This window comes from Triticum aestivum, chromosome 5D (assembly GCF_018294505.1).
Source record: "Triticum aestivum cultivar Chinese Spring chromosome 5D, IWGSC CS RefSeq v2.1, whole genome shotgun sequence".
NCBI lineage: Eukaryota > Viridiplantae > Streptophyta > Magnoliopsida > Poales > Poaceae > Triticum > Triticum aestivum.
This window is the reverse complement of record NC_057808.1, coordinates 222,761,764-222,785,352: the sequence shown is the minus strand read 5'-3', so window position 1 is coordinate 222,785,352 and position 23,589 is coordinate 222,761,764.

The window sequence follows — 23,589 nt, the reverse complement described above, 5'->3', positions numbered from 1 at the left end:
ACTGCACAAAAAGTCCAACTGGTTCAACATTAGGAGCATGTTTTCTTCCAAACCTTTATATCCAATTGGTGGCACTATGAGCTGTTCATTACGAAGGTACATGGTTTGCTACTATCTTGCTACTCTTTTTGTACTGTCATTAGATAGTAATACAAGTGGTTTGCATGTGAATTTATTGGCAGGGTGGACCTACATTGGAGGTGCAGGACAGGATTCAATGATTAGATGCTCAATTTCGGTTGTATCGATTTCACCTCTTCCATCACTGCGAACATGGATATCCTTGGTCTGATGAAGAATATGCGCTATATTTCTGCTCTGAACCAGCAAATCAATTCAGTATGAAATTGTCCAGGGCAAAACATGACTGTATCAAATTGCCCAGTGCAAAACATGACAGATGCTAAGCGGAAGAGACATGTTTAAATAAAAAATACAAGGTGGGGTATATGTTTACTAGCTGCTTGATATCTGTGCAGACAAAGATGTCTGCCCGTTGCTATTTGGCAAACACACAAAGTGACTGCAATTTTGCTTGAACTGCACAAGAGAATAGTATAGTCACTGCATGCAGTGCCATTTGAAAATAGACACAGGAAGATTGGATAGTCACTTCATGGACTGCAGAAAAGTAGTATTGTACTATTTATTGGCCAACACTAGGTGCTTCATTGCTTTGGTGTTATTATACAATGGGCATCATTTTGCCTAAGTTAAAGTTTGTATTCCAAAAATAGTCTCGACGTGTGATCGAGAGAAGACCAAATCATATTGCAGCGGATGTTCCTCCATCATGTGTGCTTCATTCTCATGGTTCCAGCTGTTGGTGAAACCACTTACATTTGCAAGAGGAATTGTAGACTTCACAAACAAATTTGTCTTTCAGTCTGTACTGAACGTTGGCCAAGAGATGCATCCATGTTAGTAGGAAGAACAGATGTTTTTTCTAGATCTTTGCTTTTGGAGCTACATATTTATTTATATATGATCTGTGAATCATTGAGATGCAGTAACATGTTGATCTTATGTATGGGAATCGTACTAGTTGGTTTTGAATTTGGGCTACTAATGTGAACATATTACAATGCCAGGCCTGTGAGTCTCGTCCGAACATTTTGAACGGATCGGCTCTTACTGCTGTGCAGAGCATGATCCTTATTTTTGTGTTCTCAGTGTTTACAAGTTACTAACAGTTCCTTATTTCTGTTCGCTCAGTGTTTACAAGTTACTGATCGATCACTAGCTAGCCTACTAATGCGCTCCTGGCAGTTTTAGTTCCGACGCAAGATCCGAAGTGGTAGTTTTTTTAATAAAAATGCCTACCTCTAAAGAAACTGACAAGCTGCTCTGAAGAAAATGCCATGCGAATCTGAAGAAACTGCCAGCAAAAACGTTCGCAAATGCCTTATCTCCCAGCGAGCGTTCATCAGCTAATGCGATCGTACATGTACACCATCCGACCTACTCGATCCTACACGTACACTATCCGACCTACTCGATCCTACACGGATAAATAGTGGATCACGCACGTACTACCTCCTTTCTGGTTTGCAGGGCTCAATTCAAAAAACGACCTACTCGATCCTACATGAATAAATAGCGGATCACGCACGTACTACCTCCTTTCCGGTTTGCAGGGCTTAATTCAAAAATCTAACCAACCAAGGTAGATGATGAGTGGTGGAATCATTTTTGACAAGGAGGGAGTACCTCATCTGGATGATTCGAGTGCACTCGTTTGACCTTCATGCCGGCGTGCGACCCAGCACGGACGGGACGCACAACTGAAGGGACAGGATGGCAAAGTCATAATTTCAGTTTTTCTAGTTTTCCACGGCAAGCTGGCGCGCTAAGCCATGCCTGCTTATGCATTGAATTCCGATGACCGCGATAACCGTCGCGTTTCCCGCGACACGCTAGTTCGCCTACCTTTCGCCTATAATTACTATTTCCCGGGCTTCTCCGGTGGCACCATCACCCAACTGGCCCTATCCTCATAAGCCCCCACCGGCCCGACGTCGCTCGCCACTTATCCTCGCTCTCGCCACGTCCGCCATGCCCCCGCCTATCTGCGATAGGCGACACCGGAGGCGGTCACTGCCGGAACTAGTGTTCGGTTTTTCACCGGAAGGCAGACGGAGGGAGGAGGCATTCTATCGGTCTTTAGATGGCAATGCGGAGATCGAGGAGTTGTTGGAGCACGACCGCCTAGCGGAGGAGCAGGAGTTGTTGGAGCGTGACCGCTTGGCGGAGGAGCAGCGTATCGCCGATTTGCGCCGCCAGCGGGACATGGAGCAGCAACGCACCGATGCTCTGAGTCGCGAGCAGAGCGCCCGCAACTGGGCCAACTACGTGGAGGCCGGTGCCTGGCAAATAGCCCTGGAGGCTGTCGGGCACGCATGCGTTTGTGACGCCGATTTTTACTACCAGCTCGTCAAGTGGGTTTCCCGCTTAGAAGCCGAAGCTTCGGTGGACCACGCCGGCATGGAAAGGGCCAACGCGCGCGTGCAACGCGCCCTATCGCACCTCTGGCAAGTCCGAGGAGAGGCGGAGGACGCCGGTGCCGGCGTTTAGCGTGTACCGTAGATGGCGGCCGGCATCGTCTAGTTAGTACCTGTACGCTACTAGAGTATTAGTGGGAGTAGATAGTTAACTTGGCTATGATGGTTGTCAACGTGGAAGTTCAGTACTCTATATGTGGATCAAACCTGTTACTTTGCTCTGAATGTTGAACTTCCCGTTTGAACGTATGGAATGGGCTGTTATTTTTTTAAATGGGTTGTATTTGTCCTCCACGGGTTTAGAGGCTGACTTGTGGGCCTACTAAGTTGACGCGTACACAATCAGGAGATGATTGTACGTGGAGAGGATGACAGCAGGGACCCGCCAAGGTCATGGCAGTACGCAAGCAAGTGCCTCCTTATTTCAAGCCAATAAAAAAATGGCTCCTCCTAATGGATTTCTGACATCTGGGTCTCATGCAATTGTCAACATAGTCAATAAACGAGAGAATTGCACAACGAGCGGCTGACACCAGGGACCCAGCAGCTCGCCCAGTTATTTTTGAGGGGTTAATTTGATAAATGCCACTCCAAATCTGGTGTTTCCGAGAAATGCCACTTCAATTTCCAAACTTTGAAAAATGCCATTTCATGCCATTTCCAGTGGCATTTTTCGAAGTCTGGAGTGGCGTTTTTCAAAGTTTGCAAATTGCAGTGGCGTTTTCCAAAGTTTGCAAAAATTGCAGTGGCATTTTTCAAAGTTTGGAAATTGCAGTGGCATTTTTATGAATCGCCATAATTGGAGTGGCATTTATCTAATTTGTTTTTGAGACGGAAGCAGGGTGTCAACTGGGCTGTGCGGGGCACTCTGGACTGTCTAGACAGCCTTCTCTTTTATGTTTACCACAGACCAGCCCAGTAGTTTTTTTTCTTTCTGAAAATGGCTAGCCCAGTTTTTTTTTGTGATTTGCCAAGTAAGTCGCTTTGTCAGGCCTGTTGGGCTGCAAATCTTTCAAGATAAGGAGAGCTTCATTCGGCTGGACGAGAAAATGGCCTATCAGTAATGAGAAATGGGATGTACATTTATAAAACACATCAAACCGGCAATTAGTTTCAAATTTCTTTTTTCATTTCAAGATTTTAAATTGCATTAATTTTTATGCGTGGAGAATTTGTTGCATTTTATATTGATATACATTTATTTTTAAAATCAGTTTGAATGTGACTCAAAATTTCGGGATTAAAAATAGTTCGGACGGCACCGAAATATGCAAAATTTCGTATAATTTTTTAACCGTGGCCACAATATGGGTTGTAATGCTAACAAAAAGAATATGGGCTACAAAAAAACCTTAAGAATTAGCAAATGGGCTGTAAATTATTAGAAATAATGGCAGATGGGTTGTATGCTGTTTTCCACAGATTTGTGGCTTTCCTAAAAAAAAGGTTGACACACAAGCAGTGACTGTTGGATGTCCATCCAACGGCCGTCGTGCTTCTTCAATCTCTGCTCTTCCTGCTCCAGCCGCTCAAACAAGCGCCATCGGGACTGCCTGCTCCCTCCTCCCCGCGGCCGGCTGTGCTGCCGCGCAGGCCTCACCGCCCCAATGTACTCCCATCGCTAGCCTAGCCATCCCTCTACTCACCCACACCTGCTGTTATTTTCCGGCGACGGCAGACGAACCAGTAAACCCTCGTACAGTCGTATTCCCCTACGCGTGGGAAACAACTGCCGAGTCTTCCCTGCCTCCGTGTCGTTCCCTTCCTAGGCCTTGCCGTCGTCCACCGCCCTGGTGCTCTCGGCGCGGCCTGGTCAACGTGGTCAACGACCGACATGCATCTGAAGTGGACTGTACGTGGAGAGGCTGACAGTTGGGTCCACGGCCGCATGCAAGGAAATGTCTCCTTATTACGCGCAAAATAATGATTCCTCCACCTGACATCTGGGACCCACCGAAAGGGCCTCTGTATTTCGTGAAAAAAACGTTACCGCCGCTGACAGCTCGGACCCACCAGCTATATCTTCGCACGCAAGGAAGTGTGTCCTTATTACGCACAAAAAAATGAATACTCCCCCTGCTAGCTGGGACCCAGTATAGTGGCAGGCTGACTTGTGGGCCTACTAAGTTGACGGGGACGGAGGGCTTTGTCAACTTAGTCAATATGCATGATTCTAGCTCCAGTGACCGTACGATGTCCATCCAACAGTCGTAGTGCTTCTTCAACCTCTGGTCTTGTTGCTCCAGCCGCCCAAAGCAGCGCCGGTCGTGCCGCATGCTCCTGCCTCCCGTGGCCGGCTGTGCTGTCGCGGAGGCCTCATCGCCCCCTACTATTCCCACCACTGGCCGGGCCCTGCGACGACGACAGCCTCACACCGCAGCCGAACCAGTGAACCCTCGTACTCCTCTCCACGTGGGCTTCCACTGTCGCGTCTTCCCCGGCTCCGCGTCGTCCCCTTCCTAGGCCTCGCCGTCGTCCACCGCCCTGGTGCTCTCAGCGCGGCGTGGTCAACGTGGTCAAGGAACGGCTTCCATCGGACGTGGACTGTATGTGGAGAGGCTGACAGCTGGGTCCACGGCCGCAGCAAGGAAGTGCCTCCTTATTACGCGCAAAATAATTATTCCTCCAGCTGATAGCAGGGACCCACCGGACGGGCCACCATATTTCGCGAAAAAAATGTTTCCCCCTGGCTGCTGGGACCCACCAGCTACATCTTCACACGCAAGGAAGTGCGTGACACTTGGGACCCACCTGGTCGAAGCGTACGTAGCGTTCTCATTCTGGTCGCGAACGTGTACGTACATACTGGTCGATGTAGAGGCGCGCACGTGTCATAGTAGAGGCGCGCACGTAGCATGTACACGTACGTACAGCGGCCAGGGTGCAAGAAAGTAAATACGACCATGAACGTACATACGGGTGGGGTCTCGAACGCCTACTCGCGCGTACGTACGACCAGGGCTCGTGTACATGGCTGGGTCGGAACGGAGAAACAACGTCGTCGTCGTGTTCATGGGGAGCCAACGAAATGCGTCGTGTTCATCGGGAGGAAACAGAACGCGTGGGAGCCAACCGGCTTGGATGGAACAGCTGATGGAAACGAGGCCTGGAGTACCGCAGAACGGAGGAAACGACCTTGTGTTCGACCGGCCACATTCGAAACGGGATCCTGTTCATCGGGAGGGGTCCGGCGTACCGCATAACGGAGGAAACGAACCTCTTACAGTCGAAACGGGGGTCCTGTTGATCGGGAGGGGTGTGGCGTACCGCAAAACGGAGGAAACAGACTTGTGTTGGAGCGCTATGGTCGAAACGGGGGTCCTGTTCATCGGGAGGGGTGTGGCGTACCGCAAAACGGGACTCCATGGGATACTGTTCATCTCCACCGTCGACCCCCTCCAGCCTCCACGGGCTACTGTTCATCCACCGTCGACCTCCTCCAGCCTCCACCTGCGACTGTTCATCCACGGGCTCCTGCTCATCCAGCCTCCACCGTGCGCTACTCCACCGGCTACTGTTCAAGCAGCCCTCTCCACGGGCTCCTGTTCAACCACCCCTCCACGGGCTACTGTTCATCCTGCCCTCCACCGTCTACTGTTCATCCTGCCCTCCACGGGGTGGTCCTGTTCATCCTACCCTCCACGGGGTCCTGTTCATCCAGCCCCAACCGGCTCGAACGATCGGGGTCCTGTTCATCCACCCCCACCAGGAACTGTTCATCCAAAACCCCCCAGCAACGCTCACTTTTCATCCAGAGGCAGCATCGATTGGCTTCAGTTAGCAGCAGTAGCGAAGGAATCGCTCGATCGGGTTCAGTTAACAGCCATCGATCGATCGCTCGGGTTCAGTAACGCGTAGCCTGCAGTGCAATTGCTCAGGTTCAGTTAGAGCCCAACGCCTCGCTCGGGTTCAGTTAGAGCCCAACGCCTCGCACACACGCACGTACGTACGAGAGAAACGCGCATCGCTCGGCCCCCGACCACCCACCGTAACCGGGGACTCCCCGATATTTTCCGCGCCCTCGCTTCTACCACGGTTTTTTCCGTCATGGACGGCCCAAAGAATGTCATGCAGCTGCGTCTCCGGCCCGCCCAGGACGAAAAGCCCATTTTCTGTCATGATTTTTTGTCATAGAAGTAGGACCCCACCACATCTATGATGATACCGGGTTTTGTCACAATTATCGTCATAGAAGTGTCATAAGTATGACAGAAAAAAAATTCGTTCGGCCCAAAATGTCACGGATGTGTCTTTTTTTGTAGTGCAAGAGCCTGGCTACCTCCTCACCAATGGCCTTGCGTCTTTCTTCATTGAAGCGACGGAGGAATTGCTTGACCGGCTTAAACTTGGGATCAATATTAAGAGTGTGCTCAGCGAATTCCCTCGGTACTCCTGGCATGTCAGAAGGTTTCCATGCAAAGATGTCCCGGTTCTCACGGATGAACTCGATGAGCGTGTTTTCCTATTTCGGATCCAAGTTAGCGCTGATGCTAAACTGCTGGGATGAATTGCCAGGAACAAAATCAACAAGCTTAGTCTCATCAGCCGATTTAAACTTCAAGGCCGGATCATGCTTTGTGGTTGGCTTCTTCAAAGAAGTCATATCCGCCGGATCAACATTGTCTTTGTAGAACTTCAACTCCTCTGTCGCACAAACTGACTCAGCATAGGCTGCATCACCTTCTTCACTTTCTAAAGCGATCTTGCGGCTCCCATGTACTGTGATGGTCCCCTTATGGCACGGCATCTTGAGCTGCAGATAAACATAACAGGGCCTTGCCATGAACTTGGCATAAGCCGTCCGTCCAAACAGGGCATGATATGGGCTCTTGATCTTCACCACTTCAAAAGTCAATGTTTCTGATCTCGAGTCATGCTCATCTCCAAAAGCAACCTCCAGAGCTATCTTACCAACTGGATACGCCGATTTACCAGGCACCACACCATGAAAAACGGTGTTTGACGGTTTAGGATTTTTATCTGTTAACCCCATGCGACGGAAGGTTTCATAATAAAGGATATTGATACTACTCCCTCCATCCATGAGTACCTTGGTGAACTTATATCCTCCAACCTGAGGCGCCACCACCAATGCTAGATGACCCGGATTATCAACCCGGGGCGGATGATCCTCTCGACTCCACACAATGGGCTGTTCAGACCAGCACAAGTAACGGGGCACCGCCGGTTCAACGGAGTTCACTACCCTTTTATGAAGCTTCTGATCGCGCTTGCACAGGCTCGTGGTGAAGACATGGTACTGCCCACTATTCAACTGCTTCGGGTTGCTCTGGTAACCCGACTGCTGCTGTTGCTGCTGATTCCCCTGATGATTATAACCACCCCGGTTGTCCTGATTGCCTTGATTGCCATGTCCGCTTTGATTACCGTGAAATCCTGAACCGGAACTGCCTCCACCATAACCCGGCCCATGAGATCCGGGGCCTGAACCGCCGGCTGGTCCATGATCATACCGAAAAAATCTGAATTTTTGAACTCCCGCATAATAAAACAATCCTTCCAGAGGTGTGTGGCTGGCTTCTCCGGCGACCAGTGCTTTGGGCAAGGCTGGTTTAACAGGTGAGACAGGCGCTCAGGATTGGGACCTGATCCTCCACCACGCGGGTGCAGTTTACCCTTACTACGCTGACCATTATCCTGCGTGTTGGTATTAGCCACAAAATCTAAGTTGTTATCCGCTTTACGCTTACCGCTGTTTCCATGACCCGCCGGGTTATGCTGCTGCCCTTTGGTGTTGCCGCTCTTCTTTCCCTTTCCTGTCTTATCATCGTCAGACTCAGGGTCCTTGGTACTATCAGAGTCGGCATATTTCACCAGAGCTGCCATAAGCGTCCCCATGTCATTGCAGTGACGTTTGAGTCGTCCCAACTTTAACTTCAGAGGTGCAAACCGGCAATTGCCTTCCAACGTTAAAACTGCTGTATCAGCGTTGATGCGGTCCGAGGAATGCAAAATTTCTGAAACCTGGCGCACCCAATGGGTTGTTGACTCCCCTTCCTCTTGGACACAGGCAGCTAAGTCCACAATTGACATGGGCTGCTTGCACGTGTCTTTGAAATTCTGAATGAACCGGGCCCTTAACTCGGCCCATGACCCAATGGAGTTAGCTGGTAAGTTTTTCAACCAAGTGCGAGCTGTCCCCTCCAACATCATGGTGAAGTATTTAGCACATGCCGCATCATCTACATCCAGCATCTCCATCGCCATCTCATAGCTCTCAACCCATGACTCAGGGGATAAATCGGCAGTGTAATTGGGCACTTTACGCAGACCCTTGAAATCCTTGGGTAGCCATACATTACGCAAAGCTGGGGTGAGACACGGCACTCCCAAAGAACTGGAGGTAACTCCTGGCTCCACTGAGGTTGTTGGACGAACCGGAGTAAGCTGACAGGCCGCGTACTGCGCCGCTAACTCGGCTTCTCGACGTGCCCTTCCTTGGTCCACCATGTTCTGAGCGTCAACACCACCACCCGCCGGGTTATGGCCACGAGGCGGATTATGGTTCAGCGCACTGCTTGACACAGCCGGTTCATCAATGCGCCTGCTGTAACTCCGGCTCGGGCGGGGAGTGGAATGAATCCTTTCGCGACTGTACGAATAAGCCTGCTGCTGAGTCAAGGCCATTTGAAGAAGCTCCCTAGCCCGTCGTGTCTCAACTGCTACTGGAGACTCGCCTTCGATCGGAAGAGCTGCCAATCGTGAAGCGGCGGCAACAATGTTATCCAACGGGTTAGAGTAATGACCTGGTGGTGTTGGGGCGTGCTATGACAGGACGTTGTTCTGACGAGGCGGATCTATCAGACGTGGCTGAACCGGCGCCCCCGTTCCAGGTGCCTCCACCCGGTTTACCACTGGCTGATTACTGGATCCTGCTCCTGGGGTATTAAAGAGATTCCTGGCCTCATAAACCGGAGGCACGTGAGACCGGTACCTTCTCCTCATGACCTTGTTTGACGCGCTCTGATCCAACATAAGCCGGTAAGCCTGTGCCTCCAACTCGGCCCGCTCTGCCGCTATCCTGGTATCCTTGGCTACCAGGTCTGCCTTGGCTTGAGTTATCTGATCCTTCACCTTCGCGGTTTCCGCGTTATGCTCATCTTGATTCGCTGGGTTAACTTCCGCTAGCAGCGTTGCCAAAGCGTCAAATAAGTCGGACAAAACCTGAGCCGGCGGTCGCACAGGGCCTCCTGCCCTGGCTGCCGCCGCCACTACTGATCCGGAAACCATCGCCGCTACGGTCGAAGAGTGGTGCGTCGGCTGCGTACCAGTCATGAAGATCGCAACCCGGCTTGGCGGATCGAAGGGGTCAGGAATATTGTCGCCATCGGAACAGCCCCCAATCCGGCCATCTTGCAACTGGTACAATGACTCGGTCTCTCCGGTCAATGATTCATCATCAGAGTAAACGACGGTCTCACCACCAGATGTCGATGTAACCTCAGATTCCGCTCCGTGGATGACTCCCACGAAGGAACGCTTCATGGCAGGCTGAACCCGGGCGGGTCTCGCACGCTGAGCCGTTTCGACGATGTCGGTGCAGATGTCCGGCTCAGGGCCCGGTTCGTCGATCTTGCCAATGAAAACGTGAATGCCGCCGAAGGGGACCCGGTACCCGTACTCAATTGAACCGGCCTCGGGGCCCCAGCCTGCGTCGTCGATGTAGAGCTTGCTGCGATGACTCTTAGTCATCCGGCCTACAGCGTATCCCTTGAGCCCTTCGAAGCTGCCCTCTAAGAACTTGAAACCATCGTGCGATAGCCCCACGGTGGGCGCCAATTGTCGTGGTTTTGTCACGGTAGATGTCCTAGTGAAAGGACTTAGTCATGGAGCCATCGCGACGGGTTATCTTAAAGGGGTTAAAGCGGACAAAGGACGCAGGGAGTTTATACTGGTTCGGCCCCTTGCGGTGAAGGTAAAGGCCTAATCCAGTTGTTGTGGAATTGCTAGGGTTTCGATGACCAGGGAGCGAATCCGCTATGCCTGGCTCTCGAGTTCTTGTTTTGTTGTCCCTAAACCGCCGCCGGTTCGTCCCTTTATATACACAGGTTGACGCCCGACGGTTTACATAATCCCGAGGCCGGCTCATAAACGTGTCCGGCTCGGTTTCTACCCTTTCTTATCTTATAACACAAGTTACATATGATATGGCGGTTTATGTCTACAGGCCCTAATCCGCCTCTGGGCTTTGGGCCTTCGTGAAGCGCCACACTCCTTGTCTTCATGGGCTTCAAATATAAATAACTCATTATGGGGATAACCCGACCTCTCCTGGCTGCCCGTTTCTTTTGTTCCTCCTCATCACAAACGGTTAATTGAGTTGAACCGTTTGCCCTGCATCGCACACACAACTAAAATCTGAACCGTGTTTGATGCATCCTCCATCGCAAACGTTTTGCACCTTTTTTGATGGTTTTTTTACACCACCGTTTGCGATTATGGCATCGCACACAGTTTCGTCGAAGGGTCTCTGATCATAGTGTCGCGTTAGTAGCATCCTGCAGTAGTGTAAAGCAATTACATGGTGATTGCATTTCATACAATAAAGCGACAACCATATGGCTCCTGCCAGTTGCCGATAACCGTTACAAAACATGATCATCTCATACAACTATTTATATATCATCACGTCTTGACCATATCACATCACAGCAAACCCTGCAAAAACAAGTTAGACGTCCTCTACTTTGTTGTTGCAAGTTTTACGTGGCTGCTACGGGCTTCTAGCAAGAACCGTTCTTACCTACGCATCAAAACCACAACAATTTTTCGTCAAGTGTGCTGTTTTAACCTTCAACAAGGACCGGGCGTAGTCAAACTCGATTCAACTAAAGCTGGAGAAACAGACACCCACTAGCCACCTGTGTGCGAAGCACGGCGATAGAACCGGTCTCATGAACGCGGTCATGTAATGTCGGTCTGGGTTGCTTCATCCAACAATACCGCCGGATCAAAGTATGACATGCTGGTAAGCAGTATGACTATTATCGCCCACAACTCTTTGTGTTCTACTCGTGCATATAGCATCTACGCATAGACCTGGCTCGGATGCCACTGTTGGGGAATGTAGTATTTCAAAAAAATTACCTACGATCACGCAAGGTCTATCTAGGAGAAGCATAGCAACGAGCGGGGAGAGTGTGTCCACGTACCCTCGTAGACCGAAAGCGGAAGCGTTTAGTAACGCGGTTGATGTAGTCGAACGTCTTCGCGATCCAACCGATCCAAGTGCCGAACGCACGGCACCTCCGCGATCAGCATACGTTCAGCTCGGTGACGTCCTTCGAGCTGTTGATCCAGTTGAGGCCGAGGGAGAGTTTCGTCAGCACGACAGCGTGGTGACGGTGATGATGAAGTTACCGGCGCAGAGCTTCGCCTAAGCACTACGACGATATGACCGAGGTGTGTAACTGTGGAGGGGGGCACCGCACACGGCTAAGAGAAACTTGTGTGTCTTTGGGGTGCCCCCCTTCCCATGTATATAAAGGAGGGGGGAAGAGGAGGCCGGCCTAGGAGGGGTGCGCCTATAGGGGGGGTCCAACTAGGATTCCCAATCCTAGTTGGAGTCCCCTTCCTTTTCCAAGAGGGGAGAGAGGGAAGGAGTAGGAGAGGGAGAAGGAAAGAGGGGGGCGCCGCCCCCTCCCTAGTCCAATTCGGACCAGCCCATGGGGCGGGTGCGCGGCCTCCCCTTGTGGCCCTTCTCTCCTTTCCACTAAGGCTGAAGGCCCAATACTTTCCCCGGCGAATTCCCGTAACTCTCCAGTACTCTGAAAAATACCCGAACCACTCAGAACCTTTCCGATGTCCGAATATAGCCTTCCAATATATCGATCTTTACGTCTCGGCCATTTCGAGACTCCTCGTCATGTCCGTGATCTCATCCGGGACTCTGAACAAACTTCGGTCATCAAATCACATAATTCATAATACAAATCGTCATCGAACGTTAAGCGTGCGGACCCTACGGGTTCGAGAACTATGTGGACATGACCGAGACACATCTCCGGTCAATAACCAATAACGGAACCTAGATGCTCATATTGGCTCCTACATATTCTACGAAGATATTTATCGGTCAAACCGCATAACAACATACGTTGTTCCCTTTGTCATCGGTATGTTACTTGCCCGAGATTCGATCGTCGGTATCAACATACCTAGTTCAATCTCGTTACCGGCAAGTCTCTTTACTCGTCCCATAATGCATCATCCCGTAACTAACTCATTAGTCACATTGCTTGCAAGGCTTATAGTGATGATCATTACCGAGAGGGCCCAGAGATACCTCTCCGATACACGGAGTGACAAATCCTAATCTCGATCTATGCCAACCCAACAAACACCTTCGGAGACACCTGTAGGGCATCTTTATAATCACCCAGTTATGTTGTGACGTTTGATAGCACACAAGGTGTTCCCCCGGTGTTCGGGAGTTGCATAATCTCATAGTCAGAGGAACATGTATAAGTCATGAAGAAAGCAATAGCAATAAAACTTAACGATCATAATGCTAAGCTAACGGATGGGTCTTGTCCATCACATCATTCTCTAATGATGTGATCCTGTTCATCAAATGACAACACATGTCTATGGCTAGGAAACATAACCATCTTTGATAAACAAGCTAGTCAAGTAGAGGCATACTAGGGACACTCTGTTTTGTCTATGTATTCACACATGTACTAAGTTTCCAATTAATACAATTCTAGCATGAATAATAAACATTTATCATGATATAAGGAAATATAAATAACAACTTTATTATTGCCTCTAGGGCATATTTCCTTCACTTTCCATGATGCTCATCCATCTACTCCTTCACCAAAGGATTATGAGCATACAACACTCTCAAATGGTGCTCATGCTTCCTCAAGCTGCATGTGTATGATGCTGGCCATAGATTCTCATCATAAACTTTGCCTTTGAATTTATTTTTAAAATTCTGCGCTAGGTGTCGCATACATTCCCTATGTTCCACTCCAGGGAATACAATTTCTACTGCAATTTCTAAAACCTTGCAAGCATCTGTGTGTATAACTAAACCTGAGGTTGTACCTATAATGTTGCGCAACTGCTGTAGAGACCAGACCCAACTCTCCTCACACTCTACCTCCAACACACCAAATGCAACTAGGAACAGCCAGTTGTGTCCATCAACTGCAGAAGCTGCTGCTAGCTGGCCTCTCCATCTTCCATTCAAAGCAGTTGCATCGACAGCCAAATAGGGCCTACAACCATTCAGAAACCCCTGCCAGCAAGCCTTGAAACAAAAAAAAGCCCTCCTGAAGCACTCCTTCTCCAGTGCCTTCCCTTTTAATTTGTACTTAACTATATGCTTGTCAATCTCTACAACACACCCTGGACTAGCCGTCTCCACTTCATCTTTGAAGGTGTAAAGCAACTGAAAACTCTCATTCCATGGACCATTAATCCTATCAAGAGCCCTTTCCTTAGCATAGAAAATCCTCATGTACTGTATATTAATCTTGTACTTCTCAAATAGCTTCGCATGGAGTGCTGTTGGACCAATTGTTGGTGTTTCCCTCACCCAATCCAAGATTGCATCTGCCACCCACCTAGTCTTTGCAAGCTTAGATTTGTCCATTCCCCCTCCCCCTCCAGGTGGGCAAGTGTGCCCATGTGGGTTGCTTTTTACCTGAAACAAAATGAAAAATGATGTCAAATACAATTAAGAAACAGTACACATGATCTGAATATAGAATGGATAAATAATCTGATAAAAAGATTCAGTTGTAGAATCAGTTTGCTCTTTAGCATAGTGGATGCATGCAACCTCCACCTACACCTATCATAAGGGCAATGAACAGTGAATCTTCCTGGCTCACTCCTATCAACCTCATAAGAGTTTTCAGTGAGAATGCAATATGTGGTCACTGCATTACGATAGTCCACCATCGATTCGAATACGGTTCCTGGAGTAAGGTCAGGATTCTCCCTGTTCCACTCAATTGTTGGCATGTCCTCACCATCATATTCTTGTAAAACTAAGGAGTCGATGTTCTCCTCCCTCTCTTCATCGTCAGTGTCATCAAATCTAGCACGGCTGCTAGGCTCCTCTGGATATTCATCTTCCACCGCCTGTTGACTAACTCTATCTACCAGTTCAGAGAATAGAATCTCATCCTGATCATCATGTCGAGGCACTTCCTCGTCAGGCTCTGCATCTACTTCTACATCAGGTGCAGAAGGGAGAGGAGAAGTGGCAGAATTAGCGGTAGCCGACATGTTGTGGCTTTCAGAACCATTAGGTTTACTTGGTCTCGACCTACAAGGAGTGCGAGGACACTCGCTATTAGCAGAGACAGATGATGTCTGAACACCCTTCGGGATACGTTGTTTGCGTGCCTGAAGCACACCGATATGGATTTTACCGAAACGGCTGTCAGCATTCAAACTAAATAGCAATCCCAGATGCTCATCACAAGTTAATGGGACAAATCTCTGCTCAGTACTATCGAAATATCTCAGTTCAACAGCATCGGCAAGGCTCCGCGGATACTCAGAACAGAGTGCCTCGCGGAAATCTGTGAACGTAACGCTGGTTTCTACCAGTTTAGGATAGAAAAATCCAGAAATCATACACGGTTTAGTTCCATGCAGCTAGCTAGTTTCCATTCTAGCCGCCAGCCGAAAAGCAAGTGCAGGATCAACCCTATTCGATTGAAATAAGATAAAGGGCGCAGTTAGGCCGAAAATTTTCAGATAAATTGCACTGATTCACGCCAACGGTGGTCAAATACAACCTAATATATGGATCTACTAATCAATTTGAGAGGAAAACGATGCTTACCCAGGTGGAATCCATGAATTATCAGCCTCTGATTCGACCCAATCATCTCCACGGTCGATGGGCCGGACGGGGTGCCCCCCCGACATCGCTTCCTAATCCTTGATGGGGAGAGAGGGTAGATGCGGCGGAGGCGGCACAACGGCGGAAGAGGCGGCACGACAGCGGCGGAGGGGCCAGCGCGGAAGCAACTGGATCTGATTTAGGTCACAGTGAGTATCAGTTTCGCGGCCCCACTGGTTAACACGTAACGATCAAAATGTGGACTGCTCCTTATGCGGCCCCACTCGTCAGAGTTAACGGTCAAGCCATTGACCCGACGGCAACGTCCGCTGTGACCAGTTCTGAGGGTTTCGGGCAAGGGAGTGGGGAAAAGTGAGCAAAAGTTAAGAGCGTGGGGATGAATGAGTAGAACTAAGGAACCAGGGGCACAGAAATAAAAAACCCTAAATTCAAACGGTGGACGCAAAAGTTTCTGTTTCTGCACAGTATCAATTCAACAATCATCCTAAAGGCTTTACTTGGCACAAAATTCAAAAGAAAAGATATAAACACGATCATTACAGTAGAAATAATCATGTCGACACAACAAAAGAAGTAAAAAAATAAGATAACTATCAGGTTTTCTTCCAACAAGCACTATTGTTTAATGCCCCTAGCTAGGCATAATGCATAGTTTCAAGTATTATCATCCATTCCAATTCCTTAATTATGCAATGTGATTTCCTAGGAGGTTTAGAAAGCATATTCTTAATCAAGACACTCCTAGGTAGAAAATCAAGCAATTTGTTATCAAACATAGGTTCCTTTATTATATCGATGAAGTTGGGGTGAACGCTAATCATTTTTAAATCTCCATTCTCCTTGCTCGAGGAAGCACCCTTATTTTCACACAAGCTTGGAATTATTATTGGTAGAAAGTCCCTCACTAGTTTGAATGGAAGAAAAAGCTGAACCCAAAGTATTAATGACTTCTTCCAATTTATCAATTCTCGTGGGACTTTGCTCTACTCTACCGGTAATTGGTTCCCCATACTTTAGAAAATTTAAACTGGTTCCTACCGACGAGCCAAATTAAGTAACGTGGTTATGCACCTTTTTATGCAAATTTTCAATATGTTCGATAGTCGGCATTATTTGCATAACATGTTTCAAAGTTAATGTCGCTTCATTGATAATAATTGATGGTGATCCCACTGAAAGCACATTTGCTCCCTTTGGTGTTTTGGTAATCAATGTCAAAATACATATTGTTGTACTAATAGTTCTACCTAGAATATTTTAGATAAGTCCAACGATGGCATGGCAAGGACAAGAGGATATGGACCCCTTCAAAATGCTAAGGAAATGGATTGGCAAAAGCTCAAGACTCTACTTTTTTGGTTAAGTGATCCAAGATCACATTGAGTCCATAGGAAAGCCAATACTATTAAAAGGGGATGAGGTGTTGATGATGATCTGCTTGCTCAAGTGCTTAGTGATATTGCTCCAAAACCCTCAACCACTCTCTCTATCTAAATATGTCCAAAACCCTTCAAGTCAAGTTGGTCCCACTGAATCCTACCTATCCGGACCCACCGAGTGCCAACTCTCTGTCATCTGTTGCAACTATTTCGGTCTTACCGAGTTTTACAATCGGTGCCATCGAGATGGCTTCCCAACCCTCTGTTGTATTATGATGTCGCTTGAAGCTACGTCGGTATTTCCCCAAAGAGGAAGGGATGATGCAGCACAGCTGCGGTAGGTATTTCCCTCAGATATGAAACCAAGGTTATCGAACCAGTAGGAGAACCAAGCAACACAACATAAACAGCCCCTGCACACAGATAACAAATCCTCGCAACCCAACGCGTTAAAGGGGTTGTCAATCCCTTCCAGGGTACGGTGCCTCAAGATAGGCAAACAGACGTGAGATAAATTTGTAGTAGATTGAAAGATAGATCGCAAATAAAATAAATGGAAATAAAACGCAGCAAGGTATTTTTGTATTTTTGGTTTAATAGATCTGAAAATAAATGCAAGACAAAAGTAGATCGCAAAGGCAAATATATGAGAAGGAAGACCCGGGGGCCGTAGGTTTCACTAGTGGCTTCTCTCGAGAAAAATAGCAAACGGTGGGTAAACAAATTACTGTTGGGAAATTGATAGAACTTCGAATAATCATGACGATATCCAGGCAATGATCATTATATAGGCATCACGTCCAAGATTAGTAGACCGACTCCTGCCTGCATCTACTACTATTACTCCACACATCGACCGCTATCCAGCATGCATCTAGCGTGTTAAGTTCATGGAAAAATGGAGTAATGCAATAAGAATGATGACATGATGTAGACAAGATCTATCTATGTAGAGATAGACCCCATCATTTTATCCTTAGTAGCAACGATACATACGTGTCGGTTCCCTTTCTGTCACTGGGATCAAGCACCGTAAGATCGAACCCAGTACAAAGCACCTCTTCCCATTGCAAGATAAATAGATCAAGTTGGCCAAACAAAACCCAAATATAGGAGAAGAAATACGAGGCTATAAGAAATCATGCATATAAGAGATCAAAAGAAACTCAAATAACTTTCATGGATATAAAAATATATAACTGATCATAAACTCAAAGTTCATCAGATCCCAACAAACACCCCGCAAAAAGAGTTACATCATATGGATCTCCAAGAGACCATTGTATTGAGAATCCAGCGAGAGAGAGGAAGCCATCTAGCTACTAACTACGGACCCGAAGGTCTACAAAGAACTACTCACGCATCATCGGAGAGGCACCAATGGAGATGGTGAACCCCATCCGAGATGGTGTCAAGATAGGATCTGGTGGTTCTGGACTCTGCGGCGGCTGTATGAATATTTTGTCGATGCCTTTAGGATTCCTGGAATATTGGGGTATTTATAGAGCAAAGAGGCGGTTCGGGGGGCACCCAAGGTGGGCACAACCCACCAGGGCGCGTGTGGGCCTCCTGGCGCGCCCTGGTGGGTTGTGCCCCCCTCGGGGCACCCCCCCCAGGCGCAGCCAGGGCCCGTTGTGTTCCTTCTGGCCCATAAAAAATCTCCGTCGAGTTTCGTGGCATTTGGACTCCGTCTGGTATTGGTTTTCCGCGATGTAAAAAACATGGAAAAAACAGCAACTTGCACTTGGCACTATGTCAATAGGTTAGTACCAAAAAATGATATAAAATGATTATAAAACATCCAAGATTGATAATATAACAGCATGGAACAATCAAAAATTATAGATACGTTGGAGACGTATCAGCATCCCCAAGGTTAACTCGTACTCGTCCTCGATTAGGTAAGTGATAAAAACAGAATTTTTGATGTGGAATGCTGCCTAACATGTCATATCATATTCTTTTCTTTATAGCATGAACATTTGGACTTTTATGTGATTCAAAGCAATAGTCTAGTTTTGACATAATAATTTAGATACTCAAGCATATCAACACGCAACCATTTCGTTCAAAATATCAAAGCTAAAATAAGTTATCCCTAGCCCATCATGCTCAACCATTGATCCTTTCATGAAACACACTCGCATATTAGCTACACCCAATACTTAAGTACGATCATATTGCCTCCTAGTTGGTGCTTTTGTAAGAGAAGATGGAGACTCAAATTCAAAAAATAAAAATTGCATAAAGTAAAAGAAAGGCCCTTCGCGGAGGGAAGTAGGGATTTGTAGAGGTGCCAGAGCTCAAAGCGAAAAAATTAGAGATAAAAACATTTTGGGAGGTGTATCCATCCCACCAACGAAAACGACTTAGAGTTCCCAACACTTTCCATGCTAGATATATCATAGGCGGTTCCCAAACACAAAATAAAGTTTATTCCTTTTTCCACCATACTTTCACTTTCCATGGCTAGCCGTATCCACGGTTGCCCTCCATACCAACACTTTCCAAGGAATTTATTATTTGACAACATAAAGTAAATTCTTTTTTGCATTTCGGGACCGGGCATCCCTAAAACCTTTGCCTTACTCTCGTGCAATGACATGTGAATAAACACTCATCATGAGAATAACACATCTACCATGGAAAATATTAGCCACCCCTCACCGCTCCGCAAGCAAAACAAACACACAAAAGAGAAGTTTATTTTGAAAATTAGAGATGGTACATGCAAATTTGCTTAGAACGGCAAAAGAATACCACATATAGGTAGATATAGTGGACTCATGTGGCAAAACTGGTTTAAAGGATTTTGGATGCACAAGTAGAGATCATACTTGGTGCAAAATGAAGGCTAGCAAAAAGATTGAGAAGCGACCAACCAAGAAACTAATAATCTCATAAGCAAGCATTAAGCATAAATAACACCGAATAATGCACCACAAGTAGGATATAATTTCATTGCATGACTATTGACTTTTGTACTTGCATAGGGAATCACAAACCTTAACACCATTATCTTACTAAAGCATAATTACTCATCAACATAACTCACATATCACATCATCATATCTCAAAACTATTACTAGGAATCAAGTTTATTTTGTCCAATGATCTTCATGAAAGTTTTTATTATATCCTTCTTGGATATCTATCACTTTGGGACTAATTTTAATGTGTTGCTTTTCATAAGCTCAAACAAAATAAGTGAAGAACAAGAGCATAATTCTTTTTTCTTTCTCTCAAAATAATTTAAGTGAGGCAAGAGAGAATTTCTTGAAAAATACTAAGCACACTGTCCTCAAAAAGATATAAGTGAAGCACTAGAGCAAGTCCATAGCTCATAAAAATTTAAGTGAAGCATAAAGAGCAATTCTAACAAGTCATGACATAATTTTGGCTTTCTCAAATAGGTGTGTCCAGCAAGGATTGATGACTTAAAACAAAAAATAAAGCAAGCAAAGACTCATATCATACAAGACGCTCCAAGCAAAACACATATCATGTGACGAATAAAAATATAGTTTCGAGTAAAATATCGATGGTCGTTGGAAGAAAGCGGGGATGCCACTCGGGGGCATCCCCAAGCTTAGTTGGTTGCTCATTTTTGGATAATAGCTTGGGATGCCGGGGCATCCCCAAGCTTAGGCTATTCTGTCCTTCCTTCATCCATCGTAAGATAACCCAAGACCTGAAAACTTCAATCACACAAAACTCAACAAAACCTTCGTGAGATCCGTTAGTATAAGAAAGCAAACCACTACTATAATTAATGCATCAAACCAATTCATATTTTGTTTTTGTATTATATCTACTGTATTCCAACTTTTCTATGGCAAAAACTCATCAAAGAAAACCATAGAGCCAACAAAATAAGCACACAACACAAAGAAAACAGAATCTGTCAAAACAGAACAGTCTGTAGCAATCTGACTTTTTCGAAAACTTCTGGGACTCCAAAAATTCTGAAAAAATAGGACGACCTGGGTAATTTGTATATTAATCTTCTGCAAAAATAATCAGGGAAAAATCTATTTCTTATAAAAAATGAGAATTGTTTTCATGAGCGCAAAGTTTCTGTCTTTTTCGGCAAGATCAAACAACTATCCCCCAAGAAGATCCTATCGGTTCTACTTGGCACAAACACTAATTAAAACACAATCATACCAGTAGCATAATTGTGCTAACACTCAATAACAGAAAGCAAAAAGCAAAAATAAAATTTATTCATTGGGTTGCCTCTCAACAAGCGCTATAGTTTTACACCCTTAGCTAGGCATAAAGCAAGGATCTAAGTTTTGTCTTCCAAAGTTTTGACAACTTTTGTAAGGGTTTTCTCAAAGCCGGGAGACTCTTTACGCTTCCCTAAATTCTCTGGGAAAGAAACCATCTTAAGATCCAAAATATCCAATTGATTATTGCAAAGAGTAATCAGGGTATTCATGCGATTGATACTACCATTAAGGTGTTTGAGGGGTTCATTATATTTCTGTATTTCAACCATATGTTTATGCAAATCACCAAGTTTTTCCAACATTTGAGCTCCCTTGGGGGTAAAAGGAAACCCCTACTTTTGAGGTGGAATTCCCAAAATTCCCTCTAAAATTTCATAGGCAGCATTGGCATCAAGTTCAATGAAATTTCCTTTAGCGGCAAAATCGAGAAGTTGCCTATGATGCAAAGCCAATCCTATGTAAAAATTACGAAGCAAAACTTTAGCGTCCCCCTTTAAGTTGGAAATATGATATGATTCCATAAGCCTATACCAGGCATCTTTCAATTTTTCTCCTTGTCTTTGTTTGAAGTAAAGGACTTCAAAATCTGGTGACAAAGGAGGAGTAGGGACGCTAGCCATCAAGACTAGAAAGCAAGAGAACAGCGAACGGAAAAGAAAGGCGAATAAAACGGCAAATTTTTGTGAAGTGGGGGAGAGGAAAATGAGAGGCAAATGGCAAATAATGTAAATTGCGAGGAGATGAGATTTGTGATTAGGAGCCTGGTATATGTTGAAGATCCTCCCTGGCAACGGCGCCAAAAATTCCTTTTAATGTCGCTTGAAAATACGTCGGTATTTCCCCAAAGAGGAAGGGATGATGCAGCACAGCGGCAGTAGGTATTTCCCTCATATATGAAACCAAGGTTATCGAACCAGTAGGAGAACCAAGCAACACAATGTAAACAGCCCATGCACACAGATAACAAATCCTCGCAACCCGACGTGTTAAAGGGGTTGTCAATCCCTTCCGGGGTACGGCGCCTCAACATAGGCAAACGGACGTGAGATAAATTTGTAGTAGATTGAAAGATAGATCGTAAATAAAATAAATGGAAATAAAACGCAACAAGGTATTTTTGTATTTTTGGTTTAATAGATCTGAAAATAAATGCAAGAGAAAAGTAGATCGCAAAGGCAAATATATGAGAAAGAAGACACGAGGGCCGTAGGTTTCACTAGTGGCTTCTCTCGAGAAAAATAGAAAATGGTGGGTAAACAAATTACTGTTGGGCAATTGATTGAACTTCGAATAATCATGACGATATCCAGGCAATGATCATTATATAGGAATCACGTCCAAGATTAGTAGAACGACTCCTGCCTGCATCTACTACTATTACTCCACACATCGACTGCTATCCAGCATGCCTCTAGTGTATTAAGTTCATGGAAAAATGGAGTAATGCAATAAGAACGATGACATGATGTATACAAGATCTATCTATGTAGAGATAGACCTCATCGTTTTATCCTTAGTACCAACGATACATACGTGTCGGTTCCCTTTCTGTCACTAGGATCAAGCACCGTAAGATCGAACCCACTACAAAGCACCTCTTCCCATTGCAAGATAAATAGATCAAGTTGGCCAAACAAAAACCAAATATAGGAGAAGAAATACGAGGCTATAAGCAATCATGCATATAAGATATCAAAGAAACTCAAATAACTTTCATGGATATAAAAAGATATAACTGATCATAAACTCAAAGTTCATCAGATCCCAACAAACACACCGCAAAATGAGTTACATCATATGGATCTCCAAGAGACCATTGTATTGAGAATCCAGCGAGAGAGAGAGAGGAAGCCATCTAGCTACTAACTACGGACCCGAAGGTCTACAAAGAACTACTCACGCATCATCGGAGAGGCACCAATGGAGATGGTGAACCCCATTCGAGATGGTGTCTAGATTGGATCTGGTGGTTCTGGATTCTGCGGCGACTGGATGAATATTTCGTCGATGCCTTTAGGGTTTCTGGAATATTGGGGTATTTATAGAGCAAAGAGGCGGTCCGGCGGGCACCCGAGGTGGGCACAACCCACCAGGGCGCGCCTGGGCCTCCTGGCGCGCCCTAGTGGGTTGTGCCCCCCTCGGGGCACCCACCAGGCGCAGCCAGAGCCTGTTGTGTTCCTTCGGGCCCATAAAAAATCTCCGTGGAGTTTCGTCTGGTATTGGTTTTCTGCGATGTAAAAAACATGGAAAAAACAGCAACTGGCACTTGGCACTATCTCAATAGATTAGTACGAAAAAATGATATGAAATGATTATAAAGCATCCAAGATTGATAATATAACAGCATGGAACAATAAAAAATTATAGATACGTTGGAGACGTATCATATTATTGCTTCACATCGGTCTTACCGAGATGATGCAATCGGTGCCACCGAAGTGAGGTTTGCACTATCATTGCACATCGGTCGCTCCGAGATGTTTCCTCCCACCAAGACCTCCAACGTTCACATTTTTTACACAGGTCGATGCCACTGAGAATTCGGATTGGTGCCACCGAGTTGGGTCAAATGTGTGTAATGGTCAGATTTTGTGTGGAGGCTATATATACCCCTCCACCCC